Here is a 19,021-nt window from a genome sequence, read left to right as displayed (position 1 = left end):
GCGGTCACTGTTTGATCACTTCCCCCAGGGAGCAGCCTTGCCTGGCCACAGAGGAAGAGGATGTAAGCAGTCCCATTGGGACCTGACTGATGGGGGATGAGGGGGGGATGGTGGAAACAGCTGGAGATGAAGGAGGAGGAGGTTACCATTGGGATTTAATGTACATAAATTATGAAAAATAAAAATTAAAAAGCAAAGAAAATGCCCTCTAAGGGCTGGAGAGATGGCTCAGCCATTAAAAGCACTGGCTGCTCTTCCAAAGGATCTGAGTTAAATTCCTAGCAACCACATGGTGGCTCATGACTATCTATAATGGGATTCGATTCGGTGCTCTCTTATGGCTTGCAGGCTCTGTATGCAGATAGAATACTCGTATACAAAAAAATAAATAAATAATCTTAAAAGAAAATGTAAGGTATTTTCTTTTTTTCTCGAGACAGGGTCTCTCTGTGTTAGCCTTGGCTGTCCTGGATTTGCTCTGTAGACCAGGCTGGCCTCGAACTCACAGCGATCTACCTGCCTCTGCCTCCCGAGTGCTGGGCCACCACGCCCGGCTAAGGTATTTTCTTAATTAGTGATTGATGCAGGAGGGCCTCGCCCATTGTGGGTGGTGCTGTATCTGTGCTGGTGGTCCTGGGTGCTATAAGAAAGCAGGTTGAGCAAGCCATGAGGAGCAAGCCATGAGGAGCAAGCCAGTAAGCAGCACTCATCAGTGGCCTCTGCATTACCTCCTGCCTCCAGGCTCCTGACTTCAGTTCCTGTCCTAATTTCCTTCAATAAAGAACACTGATATGGAAATATAAGCCAAATAAGCCATTTTCTCCTCAGGTTGCTTTTTGGTCATGGTGTTTCATCTCATCAATGGAAACCATAACTAAGGCACCTGGCCCCGTTTGTAACCCACTGAGTTTAACTAGGGCTACTGCTGTGAACATTTGTACCTAGGTCCCGAGACTAGGGCAGTGACACTAGAAAGACCAAAAGTGTTTTGGGTTTTTGTTTTGTTTTGGTTTGGTTTGGTTCTTCAAGACAGGGTTTCTCTGTACAGCCTTGGCTGTCCTGGACTCACTTTGTAGACCAGGTTGGCCTCGAACTCACAGCAATCTGCCTGCCTCTACCTTCCGAGTGCTAGGATTAAAGGCGAGCGCCACCAGGCCCGGCCCAAAAGTGTTTTTGTCAGGGGATTGTTATACTGTCCCTTCCTCCCATAGTGTACGAGAGTTGCTGTTACCCAGTCCTCCCCACCGTCTGCTCTTTGGCTTTTACCTGCTTTGTCCAGTGTGGTCTCCCTGCTTAAGTTATTTCGGCTTCTTGAATTCCTTATAACCTTTGCACTTACTTTTTCTTCTGTCTAGAGTGTCTTGTCCTAGTTTGCTTTCTGTTGCTGTGATAAAAAAACAAAACAAAAAAAACCCCACTAACCAAAAGCAACTTGGGGAGAAAAGGGCTACACTTTGCAGTCACAGTCTCCCCATGAGGGAAGCTATGGTAGAAACCTAACCAGGGCAGGAACCTGAAAGCAGGAACCCGTGGCAGAATGCTGCCTTCTGGCTCCTCTATGACATGCTGCTTGCTTTCTTATACAACCCAGGACCACGTGGTCAGGGCTGACACAACCTTTAACACGAAACGTCTATCAAGGAAATGTGCCACAGGCTTGCTTACAGGCCAAATTGATAGAGACATTTTCTCAGCTGAGGTTCCCACTTCTCAGGTGACCTTCGGTTTGATAAAAACTAACCACCGCAAATCTATATCCTGCTTTGTAGATCAGGGAGGGATGGTGCATGCCTGTAATCCCAGCACTTGGGAGGCAGAGGCAGGTGGATCTCTGTGAGTTCAAGGCCAGCCTGGTCTAGAAAGCCAGTAAAGGACATCCAAGACTACACAGAGAAACCCTGTCTTCAAAACAAAACAACATAAAATGTAGGATGTTTTTGATTGTGTCACAGAAGATCCTGATATAAAAAAGATGTAACATCTTCCATCAGGAATTCTAGAAGTAGGGTGTGTGTCAGACTAGTGAAGATCATTTTTTTCTACTAGTCTCAGTGGAGTCTTCATCATTAGGTTAGCTGCTTGTGATTGGAAATTAGTAATGGCCATAGAGATACAGAGCCAGTAATATAGAGGGCAGATTCTTCTTTTTTGTTTTGTTTTGATTTTTTGAGACAGGGTTTCTCTGTGTGGCATTGGCTGTCCTGGACTCACTTTGCAGACCAGGCTGGCCTCAAACTCACAGGCCTGCCTCTGCCTCCCAAGTGCTGGGATTAAAGGTGTGAGCCACCACACCTGGCATCTTCTTTAGTGATGTCTTGGCATTATTGAGTTTCAACTCAAGCCAGCTTTAGCAAAATGGGAATTGATCGACACGTGGAACAGGAAAAGACATGGGGCTTCTGGATTTTGGCAGATGGTGTCCTCTGGCCATGACCATCACCTCTTGAACTGTCAGCAGCTGTGATTGGAGACCTGCCCAGGACTGAGCCCGTTAGCTCTCTGTCATTGGAGGTGCTCACAAGGCTGTGTACTTCCCCAAGGATTTAAAGACAGTTACTAGGGGGCTGGAGAGTTGGCTCAGTGGTTAATAGCACTGTCTGCTCTTCCAAAGGTCCCAGGTTCAATTCCTAGCACCCACATGGCAGCTCACAACTGTCTGTAGCTTCAAGATCTGATACCCTCACACCAATGCATATATATATATATATATATATATATATATATATATATATATATTTATATTAAAGACAGTTACTAGAGGAGGCCTACCATTCTTCAAGAGTAACAGCCAGTTAAGGGTTGTTAGGGGACAGGGTTCATAAAGTGTGTGTGTCTGTCTGTCTGTCTGTCTGTCTGTCTGTGTGTGTGTCCAGTAGAAATACTGGGAGGCAGAGGCAAATGGATCACTGTGAGTTTGAGGCCAGCCTGGTCTACAAAGTGAGTCCAGGACAGCCAGGGCTACACAGAGAAACCCTGTCTTGAAAAAAACAAAACAATACAAAAGAAAACAAAAACCTAGTACCTCAGCCCATCCTTAATAGGTTTCTGCTGTCCTTCTTTCCTCAGCACAAGCCATATTGTGCTGCTTCTTTACATGTCTTGTAATTTTTGTTGTTGGACATGTGGCATCTGGGCACAGATTCCTCCTCTCCCCGGGGGCCACTTGTCTGCACTGTTGAGTGTGGTCTCTTCCTTTGCGGTGGACAGTTCTGCTTTATCCGTGCCCGGTTGTCCTGGAACATCAGTGTTTTTATCAGGTCTGTTACAAGGCGTCTCTTGTTTCAGTCAGCCTTGAGGCTTCACTAGTTACATGGTGACTTCCCTGTTGTTTCTGGTCATGCCCCAAGGTGCAAATTTCTCTACGGACTCAATTAAACTTCCATATCTTTGCTTGGGTAGTTTCTGAGAACAGCCTCTGATGTTTCGGTTTCCTAAAGCACTTGCTGTTCTCTGTCCCTGGTCAACTTGCTGGTCTATGGCCTAACTTGTGGACATCAAAGCTGTCTGCTTCTTCCTCAACCGTCTAATTTCTCCAGGTCTCTGAGACTTCCCTCAGGACCAAACGTCCCATCTTTGGCTCTGAATGGATTAGTTCCCCTTTATTTCCTCCTTGAAGATAGCTTGCATTCTCCATGCTTATTGCCTGCTCTTTCTTCTGGACCAAAGGGGTATGGGCTGACCCTGGTGGGCCCGATCTGATGGCCTCACTAAACCATGCAATCGGTAGTAGCAATGGGCTGCGTGTACAAAGGGCAAGGACTTAATCAATCAAGCTTATGACCTGCACTCACTAGGAATTCCTCATTCGTGGGGAATAATTGCAATCCCCAATCCCCATCATGAATGGGGTTCAACGGGTTACCTGTGCCTGCCCGCGTAGGGTAGCCACACGCTGAGCCAGCCAGTGTAGCCCCGGACATCTAAGGGCCTCACAGACCTGTTACTGCCCAATCTCTGGTTGCTAAATGCCACTTGTCCCTCCGACCGTCAATGCAGAGCTTGTATTGGGGATAGTGGCCCACTTTTAGAATGACTGCGCTGGTGCCTCTTTCACAGTACTCTGGTCTTGGGGGGCAGCCTTTGATCATTCAGTTTGCCTTTCTGGGACCTGAGGGGTGGTTTTGTTTGTTTTGTTTTGTTTTTAGAGAAACTTCTGTTTACTTCCTAACAAGCTGATTCTGACTTTGCATGTGGAAGAACTGCTGAAGTCCACTCGGTGACTGTTCCTGGTAGTCGGCATTCAGACCAACTTCAAAAGGACTCAAATCTGTCAGTCTGAACCCTGTTTAAAAGTCCAAAGCCCAAAGTCTCTTCTGAGACTCATGCAGTCTCTTAACTGCAATCCCCTGTAAAATCAAAAATCGGAGCCGGGTGTGGTGGCGCACGCGTTTAATCCCAGCACTCAAGAGGCAGAGGCAGGCGGATCGCTGTGAGTTCGAGGCCAGCCTGGTCTACAAAGCGAGTCCAGAACAGCCAAGTCTAACAAAGAGACCCTATCTCGAAAAACCAAAAAGAAAAAGGAAAAGAGAAAAAAATCAAAATTGGAAAGTAGACCACACACTTCCATATACAGTGGCACAGAATATATATTTACTATTCCAAAAGAGAGGAAAGGGACCATAGTAAGGAAATACTGGACTAAAACAAGACTGAAAACCAGTTGGGCAAACTCCAAATTCTGCATCCTTGTGTCTGACAGCAAAGTGCTCTTCAGCTCTCCAACTCCTTTCAGCTTTATTTACTGTAAGACACTTCTTTCTCTTGGACTGGTTCCTTGCCGTTAGCAGCTTACCTCAGCAGATATCCTTGCCTCTGGCATCTCCATGGCAATGCAGGCTTCACCATCACAGCTTCACACAATGGCCTCTGGAGGCCTCCACGCAGGAACATCCTGACACATGCCTGGCCTCAGCGGCATTCCTTTGTCAAGCAGGGAGATTCCACAATCCCTTTCTTGTATCCTTGACTCTGAAGTTAGGACCATGTGGTGGAAGCTGCCAAGTTCTGCTGCTTGCTGGGGCTGGAAAATGATCTCCTCATTCGGTTACATTTTCATTAACTTCCCGTTTTTATTTTTTTACTTTTCACTGCCTAAGTTTGGCTGTTTTGAAACTCCATAGACCAGGCTGGCCTTGAACTCGGAGATTCACCAGCCTCTGACTTCCAAATTCTGGGATTAATGGTGTCTGCCGCCGCCGCCGCCGCAGCCGCCACCACCACTACACCTGGCCCTAAGCGTTTTTTGTTTTTTTTTTTCAATTCCTTTTCATAAATTGGATGCTTGGTTGTGTGGGGCCTTGCTCAGAGGTCACCAGTACCTTTATTCCACTAAGCACCACGCTTTTCTTTCATTATTTATTTATTTATTTATTTATTTATTTTTTATTATGTATATAGTGTTCTGCCTGCATGTACATCTGCATGCCAGAAGAGGGCATCAGATCACCTTATAGATGGTTGTGAGCCACCATGTGGTTGCTGGGAATTGAACTCAGGACCTCTAGGAAGAGCAGTCAGTGCTTTTAATCTCTGAGCCATCTCTCCAGCTCGCACCAGGCTTTTCTGTTTACACTTCCTTTTGTATTTTTCCTTGCTCGGCTTGCTCCTTTTCATTATACATCTGCATAAGACTGGCCACTACTAGCTACACAACATAGACAATGCTAGGTTCCTTTGAAATGTTCTCTACTGTATTCATCAATTTAGCCTTAGGTGAAATTTTTTTTTTTTGACAAGGGCAGACAGCAGCCATATTTTTTGCTAAAATATCACAAGAATGGTCTTTAGGCCACATATTCATATTCCTCTCCTCTGAACCATCCATCCCCCAAGACAGGGTTTCTCTGTGTAGCCTTGGCTGTTGTGAAAAACCAACAAACAATAAAAGAAAAAAAACCCTAAAAACTAAAGTCCAAAACCCAGAAAAGTGTCCAATAAGGACTTTACTTTCTTAGACTCAGCTTCTTTTCTAGACCTTGCCAGTTCAGATGCTTGAGTCTTCTCAGCCTGGCTCTGGCTCCTGCTTCCAGGGAGAGACTTTTTTCTGCCTCCCTCAAGGAATCCTGACTTCTCCACTCTGCAAAGTTATTGGATCCACAAATATTTGCTCCTCCTGCCTGCGTGACTCAGGGCAGCAAAACCCCTTTTCAAAGGGACTTAGCTTCCTGCCTTGGCTAGTAAAGCCTGGCTTTGAGAAGCTTGTTTGTGTTAAAGAGCCACTTTTTTCTTAGCAGGGCTTCCTAAAGGAGCTGCCTCTGCACTTTGTATGTATCAGTTTTTGTTTTTCTGTAGCTGGCTGGAGGCCCTGCTGCTGCTGCTGCTGCTGCTGCTGTGTGTGTGTGTGTGTGTGTGTGTGTGTGTGTGTGTGTGTGTGTGTGTAGGGGGCATCTAATCAGGAAGCTGGGAGCTCCTGCTTTAGACTGTAGTGGCTTTTTTTTTTTTTTTTAATAAAACTGTTTCTCTGTTTCTCCCTTAACTTGGCTATCACAAATCATTGAGACTCTATTATATTATTTAAACAAGCTTTCCAGCACAAGAACTGAGCAGTTATTACTCTATTCTTAACCCTCTAAACTAATTTGGCTTTCTCTCAGCTTACATCCCAGAGATACTTGTATTTTGTAGCTTTTCTTGTTCCAGCTCTCTCTCCTGATGTCTCCTGTGCCTGAGTCCTCTACTTCTTCCTCTAAATCCTCCTCCCCTGGCTGGCAGGAAGTCCAGCCTTATTCTATCCCCTGCTCGGTGATTGGCTGTAAACTGCTTTATTAGCATATCAGGGGTCAATTTGGGAGCCGTGTTCACACAGCATTGAGACAGAAGATTCTCAGAACAAGGATGACAACCAGATATTTGGGGATGGGTTTGGTATAGAAATCAGCCTTTGAATTACATAATAACCTTATGCCTACAGTGGAAATATTAATATTAAATTAGAACTCAAATAAAAGGTTTTTTGCTCAACAGTTGATGTCATGCCTCTGAGTCATGCTTTTTTTAAAAATAAAGATGATTTCTTGTATTCAGATAATATTTTTATTATATATGTATAAAATAATATATATTAAGTATATATGAGCACTATATATATATGAATGCCTGTAATCCCGCCACTCAGAGAGGCAGAGACAGCCAGATCTCTGTGAGTTCAAGGCCAGCCTCATGTACAAAGCAAGTTCTAGACAGCCAAGACTACTCAGAGAAACCCTGTCTCAAACAAACAAACAGTTATCTCAAGACTTGATAGTCTGTAACAGCAGTGTACATTTTTTTCGTTCTTACTGTTTGAGACTATAATCTCAGGAATTTTAATACTTGGTCCTCATTTGGTGGTGCTGTCTGGATATGTTTAGGAGGTGTGGCCTTGATAGAGGAACTATGTCACTGAGGGCAGGCTTTGAGGTTTCACAAGCCACTGCCATTCCAGTTTACTGTCTCTGCATTGTGCTTGTGGTTTAAGACATGAGCTTCCAACTTGCTCTAGCTGCCATGCCTACCTGCTGCTAAGCTTCCCTGCTGTGTCAGTGTAGATTACTCTTACCCTTCAGGAACCATAAGCCCAAATAAACTTATCCTTTTGTAAGTTGACTTGGTCATGGCATCTCTGGGATGTTCATTGCCCTGTCTTGCAGTGCTTAGAATACTTGCACAGAATAAATATTCACTGTACCATTGGTTCAGCTGTGTTACTTCTTTGCCTCAAGCCTTTCACAGCTAAAGCCCTTACTGTGTTATAACTAAGTCATGTCCTTACCCATTTCCAAATCCACCTATCTTCATGTGTTGAAGTCCTCAACTCTAGTACTCTTTAGCTTGGAGAGTGAGCTTTTATAAAATGAAAGTTAAATGAGATAATAAAGATGGGACTCTAAACCAATATTATTGGTAGGCTGTGAAAAGAACAAGAAATGCTACTGTGGGATGCTGTGCACCGAGAAGAGGCCTCAGAGGAACACACCCACTGGCACCTTAATCTCGAACTGGAAGGGCAAAATTAATGCCATGTTCTGTATGAGAACTTGTCCTCTAGGTGACCCTTTGCCCTGCCAGCAGTCTCCAAAACGTGTATGTACACAATTAGCTCCCAATGTCCCTCTGAGATTAAACAACAACAAAAAAAGCTTCCCCTCCAGACTCAGTCTCCATCCAACCTGCCAAAAGGTCGATATTCCTGTGATCCACAACTTCCCTGAGGATCCAGCCTCCCCCCCCACAACCTGCCTAAAGGTACACATTCCTGTTACCCACAGTGTGCCCCCCCCTTCCCTTTATAAACCCATTGCCCTTGAATCTCTGAGTCACTATCCTGCTGCATCAGGAAAGATTGTGACCAGAGCTCTGAGCCCATAATACAGGACCCTGTGTGTGCTGCATCTGCATCAAGTCCTGGTAGTCATTTCGGGCGTCTTAAGATCCAGGTGATCTCGATATTACAGAGCCTGTGACCTCCAGAACTAAGACACAGTCTTGCGTGGCTGCATTAAGGGGATGCATTCTGAGAAAGGTACCTTTATGTGTTTTCATCATTGTGCAAAAAATACCTGGATGCTGGATGCTGGAATGGATATATATATATATGCAGAAAATAAAGTTAAGGGCTTTAGGGAGATTTTGTTTTGTTTTTGTTTTTGTTTCTGTCTATTTTTTTTTTTTGAGACAGCGTTTCTCTGTGTAGCCTTGGCTGTCTTGAATTCACTTTGTAGAGCAGAGTCGACCTCAAACTCACAGAGATCTGCCTGCCTCTGCCTCCGAAGTGCTGGGATCAATGGCGTGTGCCACCACCGCCTGGCTGGGAGAAAAAATTTTTATTGGTTATACATTTGAAATTTTTAGCCCATGGTGTTGGTAGTTGGGTGGGTAGGTGGGGTGTCCCAGGACCAGGAAAAGGGAATAGACCCCACTCTTGGGAATAAGAAGGGAAATAGGCTGTTGATTGACAGTACTTATCTGGAGTAGTGCATTTGACCTGTGAGAGGTGGTTGCCCGTGGATTCACTGAGCTTAACTGTATCTTTTTAAGTTTACAAAAAGATACATTAGTATTACCACTGTTTGTAACTTGTGCTAAAATCTACATTGTAGAAAGAGCAGTAGGTGCACACCCTTGTGTCATAACTGAACCTTGGGAAACAATGTAAAATCTTGACTTTGTGAGTATAAAGTGGATTGTTTGTTGGAAGGCTTTACCACAGTTAGATGAATACTTTATTAGAATTCCACTGATTAATATCAAGGGCCTGAGCAGTCTTAATGCAACAGTTAGCCTAGTGAGGGGAAGAAACCTCAAGCATTTTCATTCCTTTTATATACCGTAAATCATTTTCTCTTTAAAAAATTTATTTATTATTATATATACAGAAGAAGGCAGCAGATCACATTATAGATGGTTGTGAGCCACCATGTGGTTGCTGGGAATTGAACTCCGGACCTCTGGAAGGGTAGTCAGTGCCCTTAACCTCTGAGCCATCTCTCCAGTCCTTTAAGTTACTTTTTAAAATCGCCATTGAACTTAGTCCATTATCATCATGTGTGGGAACAGATCACTGTGAGTTCAAGACCAGCCTGGTCTACAAAGCTAGTCCAGGACAGCCAAGGCTACACATAGAAACTGTATCTTGAAAAAAACAAAAACCAAAAACAACAACAACAACAACTGATCTGCCAGAGCACAGTCTAGATTCAGAACCAGACTGTGTCACTGGTCTTCTTCTTTTTTCTTTTGTAAAAAATATGCATTTATTTATTATTACATATACAGTGCTCTGTCTGCATGTATACCTGTAGAAGAGGGCACTAGATCACATCCTAGATGGCTTTGAGCCACCATGTAGTTGCTGGGAATTGGACTCAGGATCTCTGGAAGAGCAGTCAGTGCTCTTAACCTCTGCTAAGGCAGTCTTCAAAAAACCATAACCAGGTAACCAGGTGTAGGAAGTGAGGCTGAGGGGTGGGGACAAGCATTACGTCATTTTAACTAGTTAAACATAATTGATTTTGTATCCAGGTATCTAGACAAAGCATTTTAAGCTGATTGGCTAAGATATAGGGACTTTCTAATTCCCCACCGTTCCGGAGGAAAGGAACATAGCAGGGTATTGTGGTTGTGTTTAAGTAGAACATATATCATTAATTCAAGCTGAACGTTCAACAAGTATTGAACTGTATGTAAAAGGCTGTTCAAGCTGCCAGGCAGGTGGAGCCTGAGAACACGAACTTAATTTTACCTTATGTCAAAACAGAGACTTAAAAACAAAAATGGCTTCTGTTATGCTAAAGATGAGAGCAGACGTTAGCAGAGGAGCTACAGCTTTGAGCAGGTTACAACACCTCAAAGCCCAAGCCCAGTGATACACTTCCTTCAACAAGGCCATACCTACATCTCTTAATCTTTCTTAAATAGTGTCACCTTCTGATGACTGAGCATTTAAATACATGAGCTTATGAGGGCCATTCTTATTCAAGCCACCACAGAGGGTAGAGAGAGGGTGGGGCTTCTGGATGACACGGAAAAATCAGAAGTCATGAAGGAAAAATGATAGATTTGGTTGCATGAAAATGTAAAGTTTATAGTGGCAAAGGCACAGAAAATATTAAAGGAGAGAAACTAAATGTAACATTTTTTTTTTCCAGACAGGGTTTCTCTGTGTAGCCTTGGCTGTCCTGGACTCGCTTTGTAGACCAGGCTGGCCTCGAACTCACAGCGATCCGCCTGCCTCTGCCTCCCGAGTGCTGGGATTAAAGGCGTGTGCCATATCACCATACCACCAGCATTCCATGGAAGGTAAATATTCTTTGTATACATGAACTCTCTTCTGGGCTGGAGTGATGCCTCTGGTCAAGGATGTGTGTTGCTGCTCTTGCAGAGGCCTGAAGTTCAGTTCCCAGTACCTATATCAGACGTCTTCCAACTACCTCTAACTCTAGCTCTAGAAGGATTTGATGCCTCTAGCCTCATTGGGCATCTGTAGTCACATGTACAATACCCTCTAACCTAGATACAATCACACACGAAATTAAAAATAATAAAAGTAGTTCTCACCTTTAATCCCAGCACTTGGGAGGCAGCAGCAAGCAGAATGCTGTGAGTTCGAGGCCAGACTGTTGTACAAAGTGAGTCCAGGACAGTCAAGGATACACAGACAGACTCTGTCTAGGAAAACAAAAAACAAAACAAACAAAAAGTATTTCTTAAAAATGAATTATCTTCTGATAAGGGACAAGCAAGTCACTAGATATGAGGAAAATATATGTAAAGAAGCTCACAATTGTTTGTTTGAGACAGGGTCTTACCTTGTTTTTTTTGTTTGTTTGTTTATTTTATTTTTTTTTGTTGTTGTTGTTTGTGATTTGGTTTTTCAAGACAGTTTCTCTGTGTAGCCTTGGCTGTCCTAAACTCACTTTGTAGACCAGCCTGGCCTCGAACTCACAGCAATCCATCTGCCTCTGCCTCTCGAGTGCAGGGTCTTATCTTATAACTCAAATTGGCCTCAAACTCACTGTGCATCCCAGACTGGCCTTTGAGTCCAGAGCCTTCTACCTTAGTTTCCTGAGGGAAGTTCAGTTGTGTACCCCCATGTCTGGCTGAAAATGGAGGCTTTTAAATCAGGAAATGACCATGCTAGTAGATAGGAGCTGATGCTCAATAATTACACAGAGACACACACATGTGCACCCACATATACATTTTTACCTGTCAGTCATTCGTTCTTTCAACACATATTTATTGATTTTTGGGTTTGGTTTTGTTTTCAAGATAGGGTTTCTCTGTGTAGCCCTGGCTGTCCTGGAATTCACTCTGTAGACCAGGTGGCCTCTGCCTCCCAAGTGCTGGGATTAATGGCGGCTATTGCCGCCGCCGCCTGGCCCTATTTTGTCTTTTTCCAAGACAAAGTTTCTCTGTGTTAGCTAGCCTTGGCTGTCCTGGAACTCTTTCTATAGACCTCCCAAGTGCTGGGATTAAAGCCATGTGCCGCACTGCGTCTGGTGGGAACCTGGGCCCTGCCGGGCACTCTCCTGGAAAGCTTGGGCCCCTGGTTCTGAGCTCCAAAACTTAGGGGCAGTGATGAGAGCCCAGTTTGATCCAGACAGGCAGAATGGCTCCTTCAAGAACAGGCAGCCACTCACCTCTGCAGATAGATGGGCACCGCAGAGAGAGGTAGCCCAGCGGTCCTGGCGGACATGCCAGGGCTCGGGGATGGGGGGTGGGAGGGTACGGATGAAGCTCTTGGTGGCAGCAACATGTGGCAGCCGAACAGCAGCCAAGCCCAGGAGTCCAGTGGTAAATCCTAGGGGGGTGTGGGGGCGGGCGCGGGTGGGGAGTTCGGTTCTTTCCCAGAATGGGAGTCACGGTGGAGTAATGAAATGAGAGAGAGAGAGAGAGAGTTTATTTTTGAATCGGGGACATTACAAACCTTGGGCAGTGGGAGAGGTTCCTGGGGTGAATGTGTTTGACTCGCTGGGGCTAGGCGTGCCAGGGCTACTTTATGTACTTTCAGCAGCGCAGTCCTAGCCTAAGAAGAGGAACACAATACTTAATATCCTATGGGCAGCGGGGCTGGGGAGTGGGGCAAGGACTCCAGGTCTCTTTTGCATGGAGGGTATTTCCAAGAATCCCAGGTGCACTCTGAACGGTTTTTTCATCAGAAAAGGGTTGGGCCTGTAATCACCCTGAAGGCTGTGTCATACTCCTTTGGAGGATATGGGGTTTCCCCAGATTTGGGGCATAGGATGGAATCCAGCCGAGGAAGGGAGTCCACCATTTAGCATTTAGCTTAGTGGCTAGCCAGTAATGCCAGACTTTGACCTTACTAGCGGGGTCCAACAGCAGCTACTTACTGATTACTGTATTTTTTCTGGCATATAAGATGACCCCCAGCTTTAAAGCTTTTCCAGTTAAAATAGAGTTTGGAATATACTTGCTGTATAAGTCTACTCCTTTTCCAATGCACACCCTATGCAGCAGACTCATGCTGCAAACTCTATATTTACTGTCTTGACATAAAGTTAGGAAAAAACAAAACCCCCTGATTTCATGGGGGCTCACATTCTAGTGTAGAAAGACCCATAAATAAGAAACAAAGAACAAGAATTCAATGACAGGGGCTGGAGAGATAGCTCAGCTGTTAAGAGCATTGGCTGCTTCTACAGTGGATCCTGATTCAGTTCCCAGCATCCACAGGGTTGGGTCACAGTCATCTGTAACTTCTCTTCCAGAGGATCTGATACCTTCTTTTGGGCTCTGTGGGCATAGGCATGCAGGAACTCTCACATAAATATAAAACAAAAGTAAATTATAAGTATGTTAGAAGGTGATAGAGTGCAGTAAAAATACTGACTTAGAAGGAATCGGCATAAAAGAAAAAAAGTTCAAGGCCAGCCTGGTCTACAAAGTGAGTCCAGGACAGCCAAGACTACACAGAGAAACCCTGTTTCGAAAAACAAGAAAACAAAAAACAAACAAAAAACCCAAACCAAAATAAAAAGAACACCAATAAAAATATTTTAAACAGTGGCTGACAACATGGCTCAGTGTATAAAGGCACTTGCTGCCAAGCCTGAGTATCTGAGTGCAATCCCTGGTACTAACGTGGTCAGAATAGAGAACCAACCTCTGTGTGATGTCTTCTGGCCTTTGCACATGTGCCCACATACATGTATCCACATACACAACTAACTAACTGTAATTAAAAGTAATGCGTAAAAGTAACTTTTATTCTCCTGGTTCAGTTGTTGTCTGGGAGGCTTTCTGCCTCCTTCTGCTAACCTGTTTTCAGCCTGTGAAACTTACTGCTTAATGAGCTCACCCTTACTTGTCCTCCCCCCCCCCTTTTTTTTTTTTTTTTTTGGTTTTTTGAGACAGGGTTTCTCTATGTTATCTTGGCTGTCCTGGACTTGCTTTGTTGATCAGACTCGCCTCGAACTTACAGTGATCTGCCTGCCTTTTCCTCCCAAGTGCTGGCATTAAAGGTGTGCGCCACCAGGCCTGGCAGTCAGGATGGCCGAGTGGTCTAAGGCGCCAGACTAAGGCATAGGTTACTTGTTACATTCTGAACTCTGGGCTGGATGGTTCAACTCAGCTGTTCTGCCTCAAGCGCTTCTCCCAGCTGATTTACTTAATCTGGCTTCTCTCTTAGCCTGGAATTGTTCTGCTTGGCCTCAAACTAACTCAGCAATCTGCTCTAATCTTCTGGCTTCTTCTCATTTTTCAGTTTGTTCCGTCTTCACCTGAGTTCTCTCTCTGCAGCCCATCTCTCTATTACTGTCCTGGTAAAAACTGCCTCCTCTCTGTAAAACTGCCTCTTAAGTAGCTTCCCTTTCCTCTCTATTCTCGTGAGAGTTGGGCAAATCTTCTCTGATTTGTCACCTTTTCTGCCACTCAATTAGACATCACTTTCAAACATAGGTGCTTCCTTCTACAAACTAACTTTACCTTCATTTGGGATTCAAGACGTGTGCCACCACACCTGGACCTCAGCTTTTCTGTACCTGATACTTGCTCTATACCAGGCTGGCCTTGAACTCAGATCTGTTTGCCTCTGTCTCCTGGATTAAAGGTGTGTTTGTATTCCAGCCGGATTACACAGACCTAGAAGATCTTTGGATGTGATCTCTTGCCAGTTGGATCATATAGACCTAGAAGGTCTTTGAATGTGGTCTTTTGCCAGAACAGCCATGTTCTGAATTAATATTCTTCTACAGTAATGTGAAAATTAAAAATACTTCAAATATTGTGTACTAACCTTCAAAGAACAGAGCCAAGCATGGGCATTCCTTTAATCCCAGGCTTGGGAGGCAGAGGCAGGTGGATCTCTATAGGTTCAAGGTCAGCCTGGTTTACAGAGTGAGTCCTAGGACAGCTAGGGCTACACAGAGAAACCCTGTATCAAAAAACCAAACCAAACCATAACCAAAAAGAACCTTTAAAGAACACAGAAGTTCAATTATATGTAAATTATACCTTGGATTAGAGAAGAAAGTGAGATTGTGGAGAAATGGTTATTTTCATATGTACTTGGTAGTAGTGGAAATTTGCATCTCCCACTTTCAAGGCTGGGCATCAGTCTCAGAGCCTTGCACTTTCTAGGCAAGGATTATACCTGGAGCCCCTGTATGAGTCTTCTGGGAAGTCTTCTGACACTCTCTATTAAATGCTAGTCACACCTTTAGAAATAAAATTATCATTTAGTAAGAGCTGGCTTGTGCACAGCAGTGTTTGTAGTGGTCAAAAAGAAAAAAGAAAAACAATACAAAGAAAGAAAAAAAGAAAGAAAGAAACCATGCTCATAGTCTGTGTTTCCATAGCAGGTTGGATAATCACTAGTCCAACTATATAATTGATCTTATACAACTGTAAAAAGTGGGATCTCTTGTTTACTTTCAGAAGTATTAAAAGGCTGGGAATGGTGGTGTTGTAGGCCTTTAAACCCAGCACTTGGGAGGCAGAGGCAGGTGGATTACTGTGAGTTCAAGGCCAGCCTGGTCTACAAAGTGAGTCCAGGACAGTCAAGGCTATACAGAGAAACTGTCTCAAAAAAACCAACCAACTAACCAACAAAAAACCCACCAAAATGTATGGGTAGAAATCAAAGTTAAATGCTTGTTTTTTTGTTTTGTTTTGAAGGGCATATCTAGGGAGAGCTTAGTGGCTTCTGTTTTTGTTTCTTTTTCTATTAGGATTTGTAGCTGGTGTTTGCTACTTTGTAGATTCTTCTTCCCCCCCCCTCCCCCGCAGCTCCCCCTAACACTAGATAGGCTAGGGACAAGAGAGGAATTAGGGAAAATCCCCGAATCTAATTTCTTTTGTTTCTTCTTTGACCACCTTCACTAGCAAAATACAAATAACCTCCCTAAACGACCAAGAACCACCTCTTTTGGGGCCCTCACATTTAAGTACCCTTTGAAAAGCTCCCAGAATTCCAAAGGTCACACAAGTACCGGAAGTTTTTGCAGTTGGCGAAATCATGCCCCTGCTAGAGAAGGAGGCAAGTCACAGTCAGCTGCTGCACACAGCCAGAAGCGCCCACAGGCCCACATTCCTACACCTGGGACTAAAGTGAAAGCACATTCTAATTTCCCTGTTCCAGAATTCTCACAACAGGGATTTTTCCCTCTGAAGTGAAAATTCAGTAAGATGTTTCATTAAAAAGACTTGGGGGCTGAAGTGAAGGCTCAGAGCCTAAAAGAACGCACTGCTCTTTCAGAGGACTTGGTTCAATTTTTCTTTTCTTTTCTTTTCTTTTTGTTTGTTTGTTTGTTTGGTTCAATTTTTAGTGCCCACGTCCTCTCCTGGCCTCTGAGTGTACCACGTGTAGATGATGCACAAACATGCAGGCAAATTCTCACATATGTAAAAACTTTAAAAGGACTTTTCTTTTAGATTTTCCAAAGCTTGTTTACTGGTCTTTTGTGTTATTTATTGCTCTTTCTTTCCGTTTTTGTTTGTTTGTTTTTTCTTTTTTTGATATAGGATCTCTTTGTATAATGAAAACCTTTGGCTAGCCTAGCCTGGAGCTCAATATGTAGACCCAGGCTAGCCTCACAGAGATCCACCTGTCTCTGACTTCAGAGATATGCCAGCCTCCCTATGCTTATTTTAATATGAATAATGTGGTCTGTAAAGCAGATATGAGAACCTCAAGGTAGGTAGTGGAACTGTGTGTTATTCAGTTGGCAAGAGGTGACTTTTATCATATTTTCTGCAATGACTGACTGCACTGGCATGCTTGAGTCAACTTGAGAAGACAGAGCATTGAAGAAATAGTTTACTTTTTTTTCTTAACCCAGGGTGTTTCATGGGTAAAATCAAGATTATAGATTTTTACCACCCAGGTAGGGTTTTTTGTTATTGTTTTTGAGTTGTGAAATAATATAAAAGTATTTCCAATGTTAGGCTTTTGCCTCAGTAAACTTCCATTCCATTTTAATTTCCTAATTTATTTTATTTTTTTACATTTTTAAAAATGTTTTATTTAATTTTAATCTATGTGCATTGGTGTGAAAATGTCAGATCTTGGAGTTACAGACAGTTGTGAGCTGCCACGTGGGTGCTGGGAATTGAACCCGGGTCCTTTGGAAGAGCAGGCAGTGCTCTTAACCACTGAGCCATCTCTCCAGCCCCTCCTAATTTATTTTATTCTTTAGGTTTTTTTTTTCTTTTTTCTTTTTTCATTTTGGATTTTTGAGACAGGGCTTCTCTGTGTAGCCTTGGCTGTCCTGGACTCCCTTTGTAGAGCAGGCTGACCTCTGCCTTCTGAGTGCTGCGATTAAAGGCGTGACAGAGCTTCTCTGTGTAGCTTTGGCTGTCCAGGAACAAGCTCTGTAGACCAGGCTGGCCTCTCTCACTGATAATAGCCTGCCTCAACCTCTGGAGTGTTGGGATTAAAGGCTTGCACCATCACGCCCAGTTTAATTTCCCAATTTAAAAGGTGGGAGGTAAATCTGGGTGTGGAGGCACAGGCTTTTAATTCCAACAGTTGGAAGTCAGAGATGGTGGAAATCTATGGAATTTCAAAACCAGCCTAGCGCAGCATAGGGAGTTCCAGACCTAACCTTAAAAAAAAAAAAAAAAGGTGACAGATGATGGGGGGTGGGGGGCAGATACCTATCCTATTTAAAGCATTATGCTAATAGTGTTAAGAGAATGTTACTTTGTATCGGAGGGAATAGTAACGGGAAAGGCTTCATGGCAGACAAGAGGCCACACAAGACCCCGCATGGTTTGCAGGGGCTAAGATCCGAGTGATGGTACCCAGGTCCAGCGGCAGCTCTCTATCTCCCCTTTCTGGCAGAGGGCCGCCCTGACAGCGTCTGCGGCGAACGCCGAGCCCGAGGTACGCAGGCGCGGTGAGTGGACCAGGGCTCTAGGAGGAGGTGCGCATGCGTGTAGCTCTATGGAGGCGGTAGCTGCTTCGTCGTGGTGACCGGAGGCCGAGTGCTAAGCTGTGGGGCACGGATGGGATCCAGCTGTTAGTCGGTAGGCATAGGTAGGACCGCTGCCTTGCGGGGAGCCGGGGGCTGGAAGGCGGAGGCCCTGCGCGCTGGCCCGGAGCCGTCCCTGTGAGGTCGCGGTCGACTATTGTATGTGTCGCAGCCGCCGCGTACAAGATGGCGGCGGTGGGGGCGGGCGGAGCTGAGGGACCCCCGGTGGGCCTCGGCCATGGCCTGTTCCCCTGGCCGCTCGCTGTCGCGCCGCAGCGCCCCTGGGCGCAGCCGCCTGATGCCGCCGCCCTACGGAGAAGCGGGGGGCGGCATTGCCGGGAGGCTCGGCCGCTCCTTTCTCAGCGCCGCGGGTCTGCCGCTCCTCAGGCCTGACAGCTACTGGGGGGTCGGGGAGGCCACCGCGCGCCCCAGCACCTTTCGGAGCCCTGTGGGCCGCGTGCGCCCTCAGCCCGCTTGGAAGAGCGTCCTTGGAGGGGGCCGGAATGGGGGTGCGCGGGCCAAGCGCCCCAGTCTTTGAAAATGTCGGCCCTGGGATGTCGTAAATGGCGGTGACACTATCACATTCTTAGAGTAGTCGTGAGCACCGCACGTCCGAGATACCTGCCTGCTTTGATGTGGTCGCTTAGCTTGGGCCTGTTTTGTTAAAGAGCAGAGATGTCTGTACCACTGACTCTCATCCCCGAGGGTGTTTCAGACATCCTTTGTTATTGGAAGTAATTGCCTATGAGGGAGTCTCAGTATTACAAAATCTTGGAGCTTGACAGTGATTGTAGCCTCGAGCTATTTAATGTTAAAATTAACCCCTGGCAGTTCGGGAAATCTGGAAGGCATACTCAAGTGTGGAAAGTTCTGAAGCTCATCACCGGGATCCACCCGACCATGCGGAATCATCTCTCCTAAACAGTTTTGAAATGTTTCGTACTCAAAACAAAAAACCTCCCACTCCGTCATTTTGTGTATGAAGGGTTAACTTGTTTTTCAAGGAGGTTGTGTTTACTTCTTCACTTTAGGAATGTAAAATGACAAACTGGAAAAAGATTACAAGAAAAGGACGTTAACACAGAAAAATAAACTTGTTTATCACGCTG

At 44.9% G+C, this 19,021-nt stretch overlaps 1 protein-coding gene across 14 annotated transcripts in view; it reads left to right on the top strand.

The window, feature by feature from the left end:
• Window positions 1-19,021, top strand: part of ZNF638 (zinc finger protein 638) — a 100,715-nt gene that overhangs the window by 13,131 nt on the left and 68,563 nt on the right. Inside the window, exon 1 of one of the 14 annotated variants that reach the window (XM_084765346.1) lies at window positions 17,847-17,967. The exons of 12 other annotated variants lie outside the window; for them this stretch is intronic. The gene's annotated coding sequence lies outside the window, so the exon portion shown is untranslated. Of the gene's footprint in view, window positions 1-17,846; window positions 17,978-19,021 lie in introns of those variants that run through there. One more of the 14 variants, XM_084765347.1, reaches the window with a different exon arrangement.

This window comes from Acomys minous (genome assembly GCF_964271855.1).
Source record: "Acomys minous genome assembly, chromosome: 17".
Taxonomy (NCBI): domain Eukaryota; kingdom Metazoa; phylum Chordata; class Mammalia; order Rodentia; family Muridae; genus Acomys; species Acomys minous.
The sequence above is the reverse complement of the archived record's forward strand: the minus strand, read 5'-3'. Positions and strand labels throughout refer to the sequence as shown.